Consider the following 15,814-nt stretch of genomic DNA (forward strand, 5'->3'; position numbering starts at 1 on the left):
ATGAGTAGATTGCAAAAACTTTCTCCCATTCTGTAGGTTGCCTGTTCACTCTGATGGTAGTTTCTTTTGCTGTGCAAAAGCTCTTTAGTTTAATTAGATCTCATTTGTCAATTTTTGCTTTTGCTGCCGTTGCTTTTGGTGTTTTAGACATGAAGTCCTTGCCCATGCCTATGTCCTGAATGATATTACCTAGGTTTTCTTCTAGAGTTTTTATGGTATTAGGTCTAACATTTAAGTCTCTATTCCATCTTGAATTAATTTTTGTATAAGGAGTAAGGAAGGGATCCAGTTTCAGCTTTCTACTTATGACTAGCCAATTTTCCCAGCACCATTTATTAAATAGGGAATCCTTTCCCCATTTCTTGTTTTTGTTATGTTTGTCAAAGATCAAATGGCTGTAGATGTGTGGCATTATGTCTGAGGAATATATTCTGTTCCATTGTCTATATATCTGTTTTGATACCAGTACCATGCTGTTTTGGTTACTGTAGTCTTGTAGTACAGTTTGAAGTCAGGTAGCATGATGCCTCCAGCTTTGTGCTTTTGATTTAGGATTGTCTTGGCAATGCGGGGTCTTTTTTGGTTCCATATTAATTTTAAAGCAGTTTTTTTCGAATTCTATGAAGAAACTCATTGGTATCTTGATGGGGATGACATTGAATCTATAAATTACTTTGGACAGAATGGCAATATTCATGATATTGATTCTCCCTATCCATGAGCATGGTATGTCCTTCCATACCATATAGTATTTTCTGATGGTAGTTTGTATTTCTGTGGGGTCAGTGGTGATATCCTCTAATCCTTTTTTATTGCATCTTTGGATTCTAATCTTTTTTCTTCTTTATTAGTCTTGCTAGTGATCTATCAATTTTGTTGATCTTTTTCAAAAAATCCTCTCCTGGATTCGTTGATTTTTTGGAGGTTTTTTTTTTGTGTCTCTATCACCTTCAGTTGTGCTCTGAACTTAGTTATTTCTTACTTTCTGCTAGCTTTTGAATGTGTTTGCTCTTGCTTCTCTAGTTCTTTTAATTGTGATGTTATGGTATCAATTTTAGATCTTTCGAGCTTTCTCTTGTGGGCATTTAGTACTACAAATTTCTCTCTACACACTGCTTTAAATGTGTCCCAGAGATTCTGGTATATTGTATCTTTGTTCTCATTAGTTTCAAAGAACATATTTATTTCTGCTTTGATTTCATTATGTACTCAGTAGTCATTCCACAGCAGGTTATTCAGTTTCCATGTATGTGAGCAGTTTTGATTGAGTTTCTTACTCCTAAGTTCTATTTTGATTGCACTGTGGTCTGAAAGACAGTTTGTTACAATTTCTCTTCTTTTACATTTGCTGTAAATCCTCAGAGATTTTAAATGGCTTTAGGCAAAAAAGGTTGTGTGAGGGAAAAGACTTAGTGTAAATAGTATAATATAAAAGACTTATATTTATGAAATGTATTGGGACAAACTCCAAAGTTTGCCTGTTGTTTGTAACATGAAAGTCATACTTCTTGTGAGTCTGCCTGGAAAGCTGGAAATTCAAAAAATCAGAGCACATCTCCCCCTCCAAAGGAATGCAACTCATCGCCAGCAACAGAACTAAGCTGGATGGAGAATGACTTTGACGAGTAGAGAGAAGAAAAGAAGTCTTCAGTCAATCATCACTAAAGGAGGAACTACGTACCCAGAGCAAAGAAACTAAAAATTGAAAAAAGAAAGGAAGAAGGGATAACTAGAATAATCAATGCAGAGAGGACCATAAAAGAACTGACAGAGATGAAAACCATGACACGAGAACTACATGACAAATGCACAAGCTTCAGTAACCGACTTGATCAACTGGAAGAAAGAGTATCAGCTATTGAAGATTGAATGAATTAAATGAAGTGAGAACAGAAGGGTAGAGAAAAAGGAGTAAAAAGAAATGAACAATGCCTCCAAGAAATATGGAATTATGTGAAAAGACCAAATCTATGTCTGATTGGGGTGCCTGAAAGTGACAGGGAAAATGGAACCAAGTTGCAAAATACTCTGCAGGATATCATCCAGGAGAACTTCCCCAACGTAGTAAGGCAGGCCAACATTCAAATTCAGGAAATACAGAGAACACCACAAAGATATTCCTAGAGAAGAGCAACTCCAAGACACATAATTATCAGATTCTCCGAAGTTGAAATGAAGGAAAAAATGTCCAAGGGCAGCCAGAGGGAAAGGTCGGGTTACCCACAAAGGGAAGCCCATCAGACTAACAGCAGACCTCTCGGCAGAAACTCTACAAGTGAGAAGAGAGTGGGGGCCAATATTCAACATTCTTAAAGAAAAGAATTTTCAACCCAGAATTTCATATCCAGCCCAACTAAGTTTCATAAGTGAAGGAGAAATAAAATCCTTTACAGATAAGCAAATGCTTAGAGATTTTGTCACCACCAGGCTTTCCTAACAAGAGACCCTGAAGGAAGTATTAAACATGGAAAGGAACAACAGATACCAGCCATTGCAAAAACATGTCAAAATGTAAAGACCATTGAGGCTAGGAAGAAACTGCATCAACTAATGAGCATAATAACCAGTTAATATCATAGTGGTAGGATCAAGTTCACACATAACAATATTAACCTTAAATATAAATGGAGTAAATGCTCCAATTAAAACACACAGACTGGCAAATTGGGTAAAGAGTCAAGACGCATCAGTTTGCTGTATTCAGGAGACCCATCTCACATGCAGAGGCATACATAGGCTCAAAATAAAAGGATGGAGAAAGATCTACCAAGCAAATGGAGAACAAAAAAAAGTAGGGGCTGCCATCTTAGTCTCTGATAAAACAGACTTTAAACCATCAAAGATCAAAAGAGACAAAGAAGGCCATTACATAATGGTAAAGGGATCAATTCAACAAGAAGAGCTAACTATCCTAAATATATATGCACCCAATACAGGAGCACCCAGATTCATAAAGCAAGTACTTAGAGACTTACAAAGAGACTTAGACTCCCATACAATAATAATGGGAGATTTCAACACCTCACTGTCAACATTAGACAGATCAATGAGACAGAAAATTAGTAAGGATATCCAGGAATTGAACTCATCTCTGCAGCAAGCAGAATTAATTGACATCTACAGAAATCTCCACCCCAAATCAACAGAATATACATTCTTCTCAGCACCACATCACACTTATTCCAAAATTGACCACATAATTGGAAGTAAAGCACTCCTCAGCAAATGAACAAGAACACAAATTATAACAAATTGTCTCTCAAACCACAGTGCAATCAAACTAGGACTCAGTGTTAAGAAACAGAATCAAAATGCTTAACTACATGGAAACTGAATAACTGGCTCCTGAATGACTAATGAGTACATAACGAAATGAAAGCAGAAATAAAGATTTTCTTTGAAACCAACAAAAACAAAGATACAACATACCACAATCTCTGGGACACATTTAGAGCAGTATGTAGAGAGAAATTTATAGCACTAAATGCCCATAAGAGAAAGTTGGAAAGATCTAAAATTGATACCCTAACATCACAATTAAAACAACTAGAGAAGAAGAGCAAACACATTCAAAAGCTAGCAGAAGGCAAGAAATAACTAAGATCAGAGCAGAAATGAAGGAGACAGAGACACAAAAAACCCTCCAAAAATGCAATGAATCCAGGAGTTGGTTTTTTGAAAAGATCAACAAAATTGATAGAACATTAGCAAGAGTAATAAAGAAGAAAAGAGAGAAGAATCAAATAGACACAATAAAAAATGATAAAGGGGATATCACCACTGGCCCCACAGAAATACAAACTACCAACAGAGAATACTGTAAACACCTCTACGCAAATCAACTAGAAAATCTAGAAGAAATGGATAATTTCCTGGACACTTACACTCTCCCAAGACTAAACCAGGAAGAAATTGAATCCCTGAATAGACCAATAGCAGGCTCTGAAATTGAGGCGATAACAATAGCCTATCAACCAAAAAAAGTCCAGGACCAGATGGATTCACAGCCGAATTTTAACAGCGGTACAAGGAGGATATGGTACCATTGCTTCTGAAACTATTCCAATCAATAGAAAAAGAGGGGTCCTCTCTAACTCATTTTATGAGGTCAATATCATCCTGTTACCAAAGCCTGACAGAGATACAGAAAAAAAAAAAAAAAAAAAGATAATTTTAGACCAATATCGCTGATGAACATGGATGCCAAAATCCTCAATAAAATACTGGCAAACTGAATCCAGCAGCACATCAAAAAGCTTATCCACCAGGATCAAGTAGGCTTCATCCCTGGGATGCAAGACTGATTCAACATACACAAAACAATAAACGTAATCCAGCATATAAACAGGACCGAAGACAAAAACCACATGATTATCTCAATAGACACAGAAAAGGCCTTTGACAACATTCAACAGCCCTTCATGCTAAAAACGCTCAATAAATTCGATATTGATGGAACATATCTCAAAATAATTAAAACTATTTATGACAAACCCACAGCCAATATCATACTGAATGGGCAAAAACTGGAAACATCCCCTTTGAAAACTGACACAAGACCGTGATACCCTCTCTCACCACTCCTATTAAAAATAGCGTTGGACGTTCTGGCTAGGGCAATCAGGCAAGAGAAAGGAATAAAGCGTATTCAGTTAGGAAAAGAACAAGTCAAATTGTCCTTGTTTACAGATGACATGATTGTATATTTAGAAAACCCCATCATCTCAGCCCAAAGTCTCCGTAAGCTGATAAGCAACTTCAGCAAAGTCTCAGGATACAAAATTCATGTGCAAAAATCACAAGCATTCTTGTACACCAGTAACAGACAAACAGAAAGCCAAATCATGAATGAACTCCCATTCGCAATAGCTTCAAACAGAATGAAATACCTAGGAATCCAACTTACAAGGGATGTGAGGGACCTCTTCAAAGAGAACTAAAAACCACTGCTCAGTGAAATCAAAGAGGACACAAACAATGGAAGAACATACCATGCTCATGGATAGGAAGAATCAATATCGTGAAAATGGCCATACTGCCCAAGGTAACTAGTACAAGACAGGGATGCCCTCTCTCACCACTCTTATTCAACATAGTGTTGGAAGTTCTGGCCAGGGCAATCAGGCAAGAGAAAGAAATAAAGGGTATTCAATTAGGAAAAGAAGAAGTCAAATTGTCCCTGTTTGCAGATGACACAATTGTCTGTTTAGAAAACTCCGTCATCTCAGCCCAAAATCTCTTTAAGCTGATAAGCAACTTCAGCAAAGTTTCAGGATACCAAATCAATGTGCAAAAATCATAAGCATTATTTTACACAAGCATATTAGATAAATACAATAGCATATTAGCAAAATCCAATTTGCTGGATTATTGGGTTTGAGACCAGTCAAGTGGAGATGCATAGAATCCCACCATTCTGACATCCCAACCCCATTGCAATTGGAAGGGTCTGCAAATTCCTTCCTTGCAGCTAGGGTTACTACTATGAGTGGCAGCCTCTTGTACATAGGGAGTGAGGTCTGAGAGGGACCAGCAGAGCCCTGGAAAGTTCTTTCCACTGGACCTTGAGCATCTAGACAACTCAGCTTTGGAATAGCTACACCTCGCTAATTTTTTATTTTGATTTTTGTAGCAATAGGATCTCAGTATTTTGCCCAGATTGGTCTCAAAATTCTAGCCTTAAGCAGTCTTCCTGCCTTAGACTTCCAAAGCACTAGGCTTACAAGCATGAACCACTGTGCTTGGCCATAACCTACAGTTTTTGTTAGAGATAATTAAATAACGATGAGACTAAAATGAGGTTAGTCTCATGATGCTTAAAACAGTGATATGCTTAGGAGAAGCTGCAGGAATATGTGATCTAATATTGGAGGCAGCCTGAAAGGCTTCTAAAGGAAAGCACAATTTAAGCCAAAACCTGAGAGATGAGCAGGGATTGACCAACTAATGAGCACACTCACACACCAAATTGTGCAGTCAGTTCCTTGCATAGCATGGAAAATTGATTTCTACAACTAAGCGTTTATTTTTCTCCCACGACCCACCAACCCTGCTTTATTTTTTATCTTTATTTATTTGTCTATTTTGAGACAAGATCTCACTCTTTCACTCAGGTTGGATTGCAGTAGAGTGATCTTGGTTCACTGCAGCCTCAACCTCCTTGGTTCAAGTAAACCTTCCACCTACACCTTCCTAGTTAGAATAATTGAGACTACATATGCACAACACCATGCCTGGTCAATTTCTTTATCATTATTTATTTATTTATTTATTTATTTATTTATTTATTTATTTATTTATTTTTTATTTTGTAGAGATGAGATTTTGCCATGTTGGCCAAGCTGGTCTCGATATCCTTGGCTCAAGTGATCAGCCCACCTAAGAGTTACAGGCATGAGACACCATTTTTATTTTCCATTTGTGCACTCATAGTCATTCTACAACTAATAATATTTAATAATAATTGACAATATCCTGTACATTCCAAGAAAAGTAAGCTTAAGTTCTGTTGAATAATGAATTTCTGTGAGAAGACTTTCGTGGTTTGACTTGAAGCTAATCAACATTAGTGGTGGGCATTTGGCTACAAACCTGTCACATTCAAAATCCAATTTATTTTCAATCTTTATTTTGGTTTCAGTAAGTGCTGAAGATTTTGATTGTGCATTTTCCTAGTCCATATTCTACTTAAAGCAGAGGTTTAGATAAATTGTTTGTTTATTGCAAATAGCATGCCAAGAATAGGGATGAGGAATCAGCATGATGATGAGGGAAGGAATGAGAAATAATCACTTTTTAGACTAGCCCAGTTTTGGAATCAACCTATGTATCCATCAACTGTGCATTGGATAAAGATAATGTGGTACACACACATGACTGAATATTAGGCAGCCATAAAAAAGAATGAAATCATATCTTTTGCAGCAACATGGATGTGGCTGGAGGCCATTATCCTAAGTGAAATAACTCAGAAACATAAAATCAAATACCACACATTCTTACTTATAACTAGGAGTTAAACAGTGGGTACATGTGGATCTATAGATGGAAACAATACTGGAGATTCAAAAAGGGGAAAGGATGGGAGGGGGTGAGGTTTGAAATATTACCCATGGGTACAGTGTTTACTCTGTGTGTGATTGGTACCCTAGAAACCCATGTGTAACCAGTGTACAATATACTCATGTAAGAAACCTGCACATGTACCCCTGAACCTAAATTAAAATTAAAAACAAACAGAAACACACAGAAAAAAAAATTGTATTGGCCACAGAGGAGAGACGGCTGCTTGACCCAGTGAGTTTGTCTGAAAACCCTTATGATATATGTCTCCAGAGCATCTTTCCTAGGTAAAAATGGAGGACCCATATTCTCATCATCTTTCACCTTTAATAACCTCACAGAAATATAAACTACCATCAGAGAATACTATAAATACCTCTATGCAAATAAATTAGAAAACCTAGTAGAAATGGATAAATTCCTAGACACATACACTCTCCCAAGACTAAACCAGGAAGAAGTGGAATCACTGAATAGACTAATAACAGGCTCTGAAATTGAGGCAATAATTAATAGCCTACCAACCAAAAAAAGGCCAGGACCAGACAGATTCACAGTGGAATTCTACCACAGGTACAAGGAGGAGCTGGTACCATTCCTTCTGAAATTATTCCAATCAATGGAAAAAGAGGGAATCCTTCCTAACTCATTTTAGGAGGCCGACATCATCCTGATACCAATACCTGGCAGAGACAAAAAAAAAAAAAAAAAAAAAGAAAAAAGAAAAAAAGACAATTTTAGACCCATATCTCTGATGAACATTGATGCCAAAACATCGATAAAATACTGGCAAACCAAATCCAGCAGCACATCAAAAAGTTATCCACCATGATCAAGTGGGCTTCATCCCTGGGATGCAAGGCTGGTGCAATACATGCAAGTCAATAAATGTAATCCAGCATATAAACAAAACCAAAGATAAAACCACATGATTATCTCCATAGATGCAGAAAAGGCCTTTGACAAAATTCAACAGCCCTTCATGATAAAAACTCTCAGTAAATTCTGTATTGATGGAACATATCTCAAAATAATAAGTGCGATTTATGACAAATGCACAGCCAATATCATACTGAAACTAGAAGCATTCTGGCAACTGACACAAGAGAGGGATGCCCTCTCTCACCACTCTTATTCAACATAGTGTTGGAAGTTCTATCCAGGGCAATCAGGTAAGAGAAAGAAATAAAGGGTATTCAATTAGGAAAAGAAAAAGTCAAACTGTCCCTGTTTGCAGATGACATGATTGTCTCTTTAGAAAACCCTGTCATCTCAGCCCAAAATCTCTTTAAGCTGATAAGCAAATTTAGCACAGTCTCAGGATACAAACTCAATGTGCAAAAATCATAAGCATTATTACACCAATAACAGAGCACCAAATAGTGAGTGAACTCTCTTTCACAGTTGCTACACACAGAATAAAATACCTAGGAATCCAACTTAGAAGAGATGTGAAAGACCTCTTCAAGGAACTACAAACTAATGCTCAATGAAATAAAAGAGGACACAAACAAACGGAAGAACATTCCATGCTCATCGATAGGAAGAATCAATATCATGAAAATGGCCATACTGCCCAAAGTAATTTATAGATTCAATGCCATCCCCATTAAGCTACCAATGATTTTCTTCACAGAATTGGAAAACACTACTCTAAAGTTCATATGGAACCAAAAAAGAGCCCGAATTGCCAAGAAAATCCTAAGCAAAAAGAACAAAACTGGAGACATCACACCATCTGAATTCAAACTATACTACAAGGCTACAGTAACCAAAACAGCACGGTACTGGTACAAAAACAGAGATATAGACCAATGGAAGAGAACAGAGCCCTCAGAAATAATACCACACATCTACAGCCATCTGATCTTTGACAAACCTGAGAAAAACAATCAACTGGGAAAGGATTCCCTATTTAATAAATGATTCTGGGAAAACTGGCTAGCCATAAGTGGAAAGCTGAAACTGTATCCCTTCCTTACTCCTTATATGAAAATTAATTCAAGATGGATTAGAGACTTAAATGTTAGGCCTAAAACCTTAAAAACCCTAGAAGAAAACCTAGGCAATACCATTCAGGACATAAGCCTGGTCAAGGACTTCATGTCTAAAACACCAAAAGCAATAGCAACAAAAGTCAAAATTGACAAATGGGATCTAATTAAACTAAAGAGTTTCTGCACAGCAAAATAAAGTACCATCAGAGTGAACAGGCAACCTCCAGAACAGGATAAAATGTTTGCAATTTACTCATCTGACAAAGGGCTAATATCCAGAACCTACAAATAACTCAAACAAATTTACAAAAAAAAAAAAAAAAAAAAAAAGACCCCATGAAAAAGTGTGCAAAGGATATGAACAGACACTTCTTAAAAGAAGACAGTTATGCAGCCAACAGGCACATGAAAAAATACTCATCACCACTGGCCATCAGAGAAATGCAAATCAAAACCACAGTGAGATACCATCTCACACCAGTTGGAATGGTGACCATTAAAAAGTTAGGAAACAACAGGTAGGTGCTGGAGAGGATGTGGAGAAATAGGGACACTTTTACACTGTTGGTGGGACTGTAATCTAGTTCAACCATTGTGGAAAACAGTGTGGCGATTCCTCAAGGATCTAGAACTAGAAATAGCACTTGACCCAACCATTCCATTACTAGGTATATACCCGAAGTATTATAAATTTTGTGCTACAAAGACACATACACGTGAATGTTTATTGCGGCACTATTCACAATAGCAAAGTCTTGGAACCAACCCAAATGTCCATCAATGAGAGATTGGATTAAGAAAATATGGCACATATACACCATGGAATACTATGCAGCCTTAAAAAGTATGAGTTCATGTCCTTTGAAGGGGCATGGATGCAGCTGGAAATCATCATTCTCAGCAAACTGTCGCAAGAGCAGAAAACCAAACACCGCATGTTCTTAGTCATAGGTGAGAATTGAACAGTGAGAACACTTGGACACAATAAGGGGAACATCACACACTGGGGCCTGTTATGGAGCCAGGGGAAGTGGGAGGGATAGCGTTAGGAGATATACCTAATGTAAATGACGAGTTAATGGGTGCAGGTTCTCACACCAACATGGTACATGTCAAAACCTGCACATTGTGCATATGTACCCTAGAACATAAAGTGTAATAATAATTTAATAAATGTACTGGTGTTAACATCTCCAGTGTGCTTAGCTGCTTGGGGAGTGCTAAGTAGGTTTTAGTGTTCATCCCCTGTGAGGCACTGAAGAAACTTCAGGAAATCAAGAAAAAGTCAAGTTTGCAGGTATGAAGGGAGGCTGCACCTGCATGAAGCTATTGGAAGTCTGAGCAGAGCAGATCACCACAGGAGTGGCTGGAATACATCACTGTGGCCAAGATATTATTATACTTATGTCCTAGGGTACATGTGCACAACGTGCAGGTTTGGACATGTGCCATGTTGGTGCCATCCCCACCATCAAGTGAAACATAGCTCTTCCCGCTGTGGTAGAACTAGGGTCAAAGTGTGTGAAATGTCTTACTATGCCTTCTGGATAAGTAGTGTCTCTACATGTGAAGCATCTATCTATTTAATCTATCTAGCTGTCTATATATCTCTGTCTCTCTATCTGGTCTATCATTCTATCTTATCTATCTAATCTCCATCTGTCTTTCTATCTTTCTATCTATCTATCTATCTATCTATCTATCTATCTATCTATCTATCTATCTATCTATCATCTATCTATCCTTCCTCTCTATTTGTCTCTCTTTGTCTCAGTTGAGCAAATTACTTACAAGGTTTTGTCATGTAAGTGACATGTAGTCTTGCAGACTACACACATACACACATATAAGAAGACTGGAACTTCAACATCAAAGTGGCTGCAGATTCAGTGTCTGGTGGGGATCCACTTCCTGGATCATAGACAGGGCCTTCTCACTGTGTCCTCACCATGGTAGAAGGGGCAAAGAAGGGCGCTCTCTGGGCTACGTTTTATAAGGACACTGATCTCATTCATGAAGCTCCACAGTTATGATCTTATCACCTCCAGAAGGTGCTTCCCTCCTAACAATGTCCCCTTGGGGATTAAGATTTACATTTTTTTGTTTTAAATTTTCAATTTATATGTGAGTACATAGTAGGTGTATATATTTATGGGGTACCTGAGATATTTTGTTGCAGATATGCAATGCATAATGATCATATCATAGCAAATGGGGTGTCTGTCTCCTCAAGGATTTGCCTTTTTTGTTACAAACAATCCAATTATATTATTTCAGTTATTTAAAAATGTACAATCAATTTACTATGGAATATAGTCACCATGTCATGCCAGCGAATACTAGGCCTTATTTATTCTTTCTGAGTGTAATTTTTATACCCTTTAACCATCCCCACTTCCCCCATCCCACCCTCACTATCCTTTCCAGTGTCTGATAATCCTTTTTGATTCTTTGTATTTATGAGTTCAATCGTTTCAATTTTTAGCTCCCACAAAATAAGTGAGAACATTGGATAATAGTTTTTCTGTGCCTGGTTTATTTCACTTAACATAATGACCTCCAGTTTTATCCATGTTGTTGTAAATGACAGGATCTAATTATTTACTATGACTTAATAGTACTCTATTGTGTATGTGTAGCGTATGTTTTTTTTTCATTAAGCTGTTGATGGACAGTTAGGTTACATCCAAATCTTGGCTAGTGTGAACAGAACTGCAATAAACATGGGGGTGAAGATATCTCTTTGATATACTGATTTCCTTTTTTTGAGGGTTTGGATGTAAACATGAATTTTGAGGGGAAAAACATTCAGACCATAGCTTACTGTACTATCTATCTATCCATCCATCTGTTTATCTGTCCCATTCATGAATATAGCATGGCATATTTTCTTAATTATTTCCAATGTCTTATTGAGTTTTAAAATAAGATTACATTTCTGACAGGCCATGTATGGGAGCATCCTGAAAAGTACACCTGAGGCAGGTCTGAAATTTGAGACCAGCTTGACTAACATGGTGAAACCTCATCTCTACTAAAAATATGAAAATTAGCCAGGTGTAGTGGGGGTAACGTGTAATCCCAGCTACTCAAGAAGTTGAAACAGAAGAATAGCTTGAACCCAGGAGGCAGAGGTTGCAATGAGCTGTGATTGGGCCACTGGACTCCTGCATGGGGTACAGAGTGAGACTATGTTTTGGGGTTTTTTCTTTTTTTTTTTTTTCTCTTTCTTTTTTTTATTTTTTTTTATTTTTTAATTTTTTTTTTTTTTTTTTTTTTTTTTAAATTATACTTTAAGTTCTAGGGTACATGTGCATAACGTGCAGGTTTGTTACATATGTATACTTGTGCCATGTTGGTGTGCTGCACCCATCAACTCGTCAGCACCCATCAATTCGTCATTTATATCAGGTATAACTCCCAATGCAATCCCTCCTCCCTCCCCCCTCCCCATGATAGTCCCTGATGTGTGATGTTCCCCTTCCCGAGTCCAAGTGATCTCATTGTTCAGTTCCCACCTATGAGTGAGAACAGGCGGTGTTTGGTTTTCTCTTCTTGTGATAGTTTGCTAAGAATGATGGTTTCCAGCTACATCCACGTCCCTACAAAGGATGCAAACTCATCCTTTTTTATGGCTGCATAATATTCCATGGTGTATATGTGCCACATTTTCTTAATCCAGTCTGTCACAGATGGACATTTGGGTTGATTCCAAGTCTTTGCTATTGTGAATAGTGCCGCAATAAACAAATGTGTGCATGTGTCTTTATAGCAGCATGATTTATAATCCTTTGGGTATATACCCAGTAGTGGGATGGCTGGGTCATATGGTACATCTAGTTCTAGATCCTTGAGGAATCGCCATACTGTTTTCCATAATGGTTGAACTAGCTTACAATCCCACCAACAGTGTAAAAGTGTTCCTATTTCTCCACATTCTCTCCAGCACCTGTTGTTTCCTGACTTTTTAATGATTGCCATTCTAACTGGTGTGAGATGGTATCTCATTGTGGTTTTGGTTTGCATTTCTCTGATGGCGAGTGATGACGAGCATTTTTTCATGTGTCTGTTGGCTGTATGAATGTCTTCTTTTGAGAAATGTCTGTTCATATCCTTTGCCCACTTTTTGATGGGGTTGTTTGTTTTTTTCTTGTATATTTGTTTGAGTTCTTTGTAGATTCTGGATATTAGCCCTTTGTCAGATGAGTAGATTGCAAAAATTTTCTCCCATTCTGTAGGTTGCCTGCTCACTCTGATGGTAGTTTCTTTTGCTGTGCAGAAGCTCTTTAGTTTAATCATATCCCATTTGTCAATTTTGGCTTTTGCTGCATTGCTTTTCGTGTTTTAGACATGAATTCCTGGCCCATGCCTATGCCCTGAATGGTACTACCTAGGTTTTCTTCTAGGGTTTTCATGGTATTAGGTCTAACATTTAAGTCTCTAATCCATCTTGAATTAATTTTCATATAAGGAGTAAGGAAAGGATCCAGTTTCAGCATTCTACTTATGGCTAGCCAATTTTCCCAGCACCGTTTATTAAATAGGGAGTCTTTTCCCCATTTCTTGTTTCTCTCAGGTTTGTCAAAGATCAGATGGCTGTAGATGTGTTATTCCAAAATTGACCACATAATTGGAAGTACAGCACTCCTTAGCAAATGTAAAAGAACAGAAATTATAACAAACTCTCTCTCAGACCACAGTGCAATCAAACTAGAACTCAGGACTAAGAAACTCAATCAAAACTGCTCAACTACATGGAAACTGAACAACCTGCTCCTGAATGACTACTGGGTACATAACGAAATGAAGGCAGAAATAAAGATGTTCTTTGAAACCAATGAGAACAAAGATACAACTTACCAGAATCTCTGGGACACATTTAAAGCTGTGTGTAGAGGGAAATTTATAGCACTAAATGCCCACAAGAGAAAGCAGGAAAGATCTAAAATGGACACTGTAACATCACAATTAAAAGAACTGGAGAAGCAAGAGCAAACACATTCAAAAGCTAGCAGAACGCAAGAAATAACTAAGATCAGAGCAGAACTGAAGGAGATTGAGACACAAAAAACCCTCCAAAAAGTCAATGATTCCAGGGGTTTTTTCTTTATTGTTTTCATATTTAATTATATTTCTTTCAAATGACTCCTTTGGGAGACATGATTTTCCTACCTCCTGGGACTGCCACAATTCCTTAGCCTCCTGGAATGCAATCAATCTGTAGTCTGCCTCAAGTATAAAGATGATATTCATGTTGATGGCATTGAGAAGGATGATGAGAAAGTAGTTGATTGGTGATCTATATTAATGGTATATATGTTTACCATTAATGGTATATATGTTTACCATGTCTGCTTATCCTCTTCAGAATGTAAACTCCAAGACTGGAGGTTTTTGTTTTCTTCGGAACTACCTTGCAGAGTCTAGGCCCTGTTCAAAGCCTAGTATTTGTGAAGTACATGAATGAATAAATGAATTGTAATATTTTCATGGCTGTGGTATGGCTTCTGTTTCTCTACCTGTACTGTTCTCTCTACTTTTCCTTAATTGTTTAATTCCCACACAGATTACAGAAGATTTCTTTGCCAACTGCCCCTAGGTAGAGATAAATTTCCCTCCATGGAGATCTCACTGGACTCTACCTGCAGCTATATATTATCTTTTATTTTCTAACACCCAGTCCTACCACAAAATAAGACTTGCTTGAGTGAAGACCCCGAGTTAGTTTTGCATAAAAACAAGATGCTTTCCACACAGTCATTCACAGACAGTTTCACATTGCATAGAGCAACTGATGAACTAGGCAGAAAAGACGCTTTCTACTGGCTTAACAGAGAAGAAAAGTAAAGCTTAAGGAGACTGATTATGCAGGATTTAATTTGTAAGAAGCAAAGAGAAGGCTAATGACTTCAAATGGACATCAACACATTATCATCTGATACTTTTTCTAGCATCCTTTGCCTCCTCTTTTAAATTATAAATTAATGCTGATGCATACAATTCAGTTCAGCTTCACAAATATTTAATGAACACTTACTCTGTAACAGGTATTATATAAATAGTTCTTTATGATGTAAGAATATTTCATGGATACATTTTATCCATTCAACTTTGAAATGTTAATGTCTAGTCATAGATACCATAGTCTAGTCATTCTTGACTGAATGAAGACATGTTTTCTTCTGTCAAAGAGAGATCAGACACCAACTAGTGTCCAAGAAAGAACAAAGTAATTTTGATCAACAAAACTTATAGAAGAAAATAAGCATTCTTTGTTGTTACACATACTTCAGAGCCATTTTAGTGCTCAAAGTTTGACAGAAATTGATACACAGGACTTGCTCCTCTGAATTGGCTATCCCAGAATATTCTATGAGCTACAAGCTGATCTGACATTAACTTGTAGTTATTTGTGGTTTATTCATCTCTCCCCCCAAACACTATGAGCATCTTTTATGTGCTCTTTATAGTACTAGACTTTGGGTATCGAATATGGAGAAAAATAGACATATTTTCTTGTTTATTGTGGCGTATACTCTGATGCAGCATTTCTTCACCAGTGGTAATTTTGATCCAGAGGATATTTGGCAATGTCTGAAGACAGTGTAGGTTCTCACGATTGGCACTTGCTTCTGGTGTCTAATGGGTAGGGGCCAGACCTCCTTCACAATAAAGAATTATCTGACCAAAAAATGTCAGCAATGACAAACTTGAGAAACTTTTCTAGCAGTTGAAGAAAAATAATCAATGGATCA

At 37.3% G+C, this 15,814-nt stretch overlaps 1 protein-coding gene across 1 annotated transcript in view; it reads left to right on the forward strand.

The window, feature by feature from the left end:
- LOC104662014 (neuroligin-4, Y-linked-like) overlaps positions 1-15,814 on the forward strand; it is a 116,584-nt gene that overhangs the window by 28,506 nt on the left and 72,264 nt on the right. The window lies entirely within an intron of this gene.

This window comes from Rhinopithecus roxellana, chromosome 22 (assembly GCF_007565055.1).
Source record: "Rhinopithecus roxellana isolate Shanxi Qingling chromosome 22, ASM756505v1, whole genome shotgun sequence".
NCBI classification, from domain to species: domain Eukaryota; kingdom Metazoa; phylum Chordata; class Mammalia; order Primates; family Cercopithecidae; genus Rhinopithecus; species Rhinopithecus roxellana.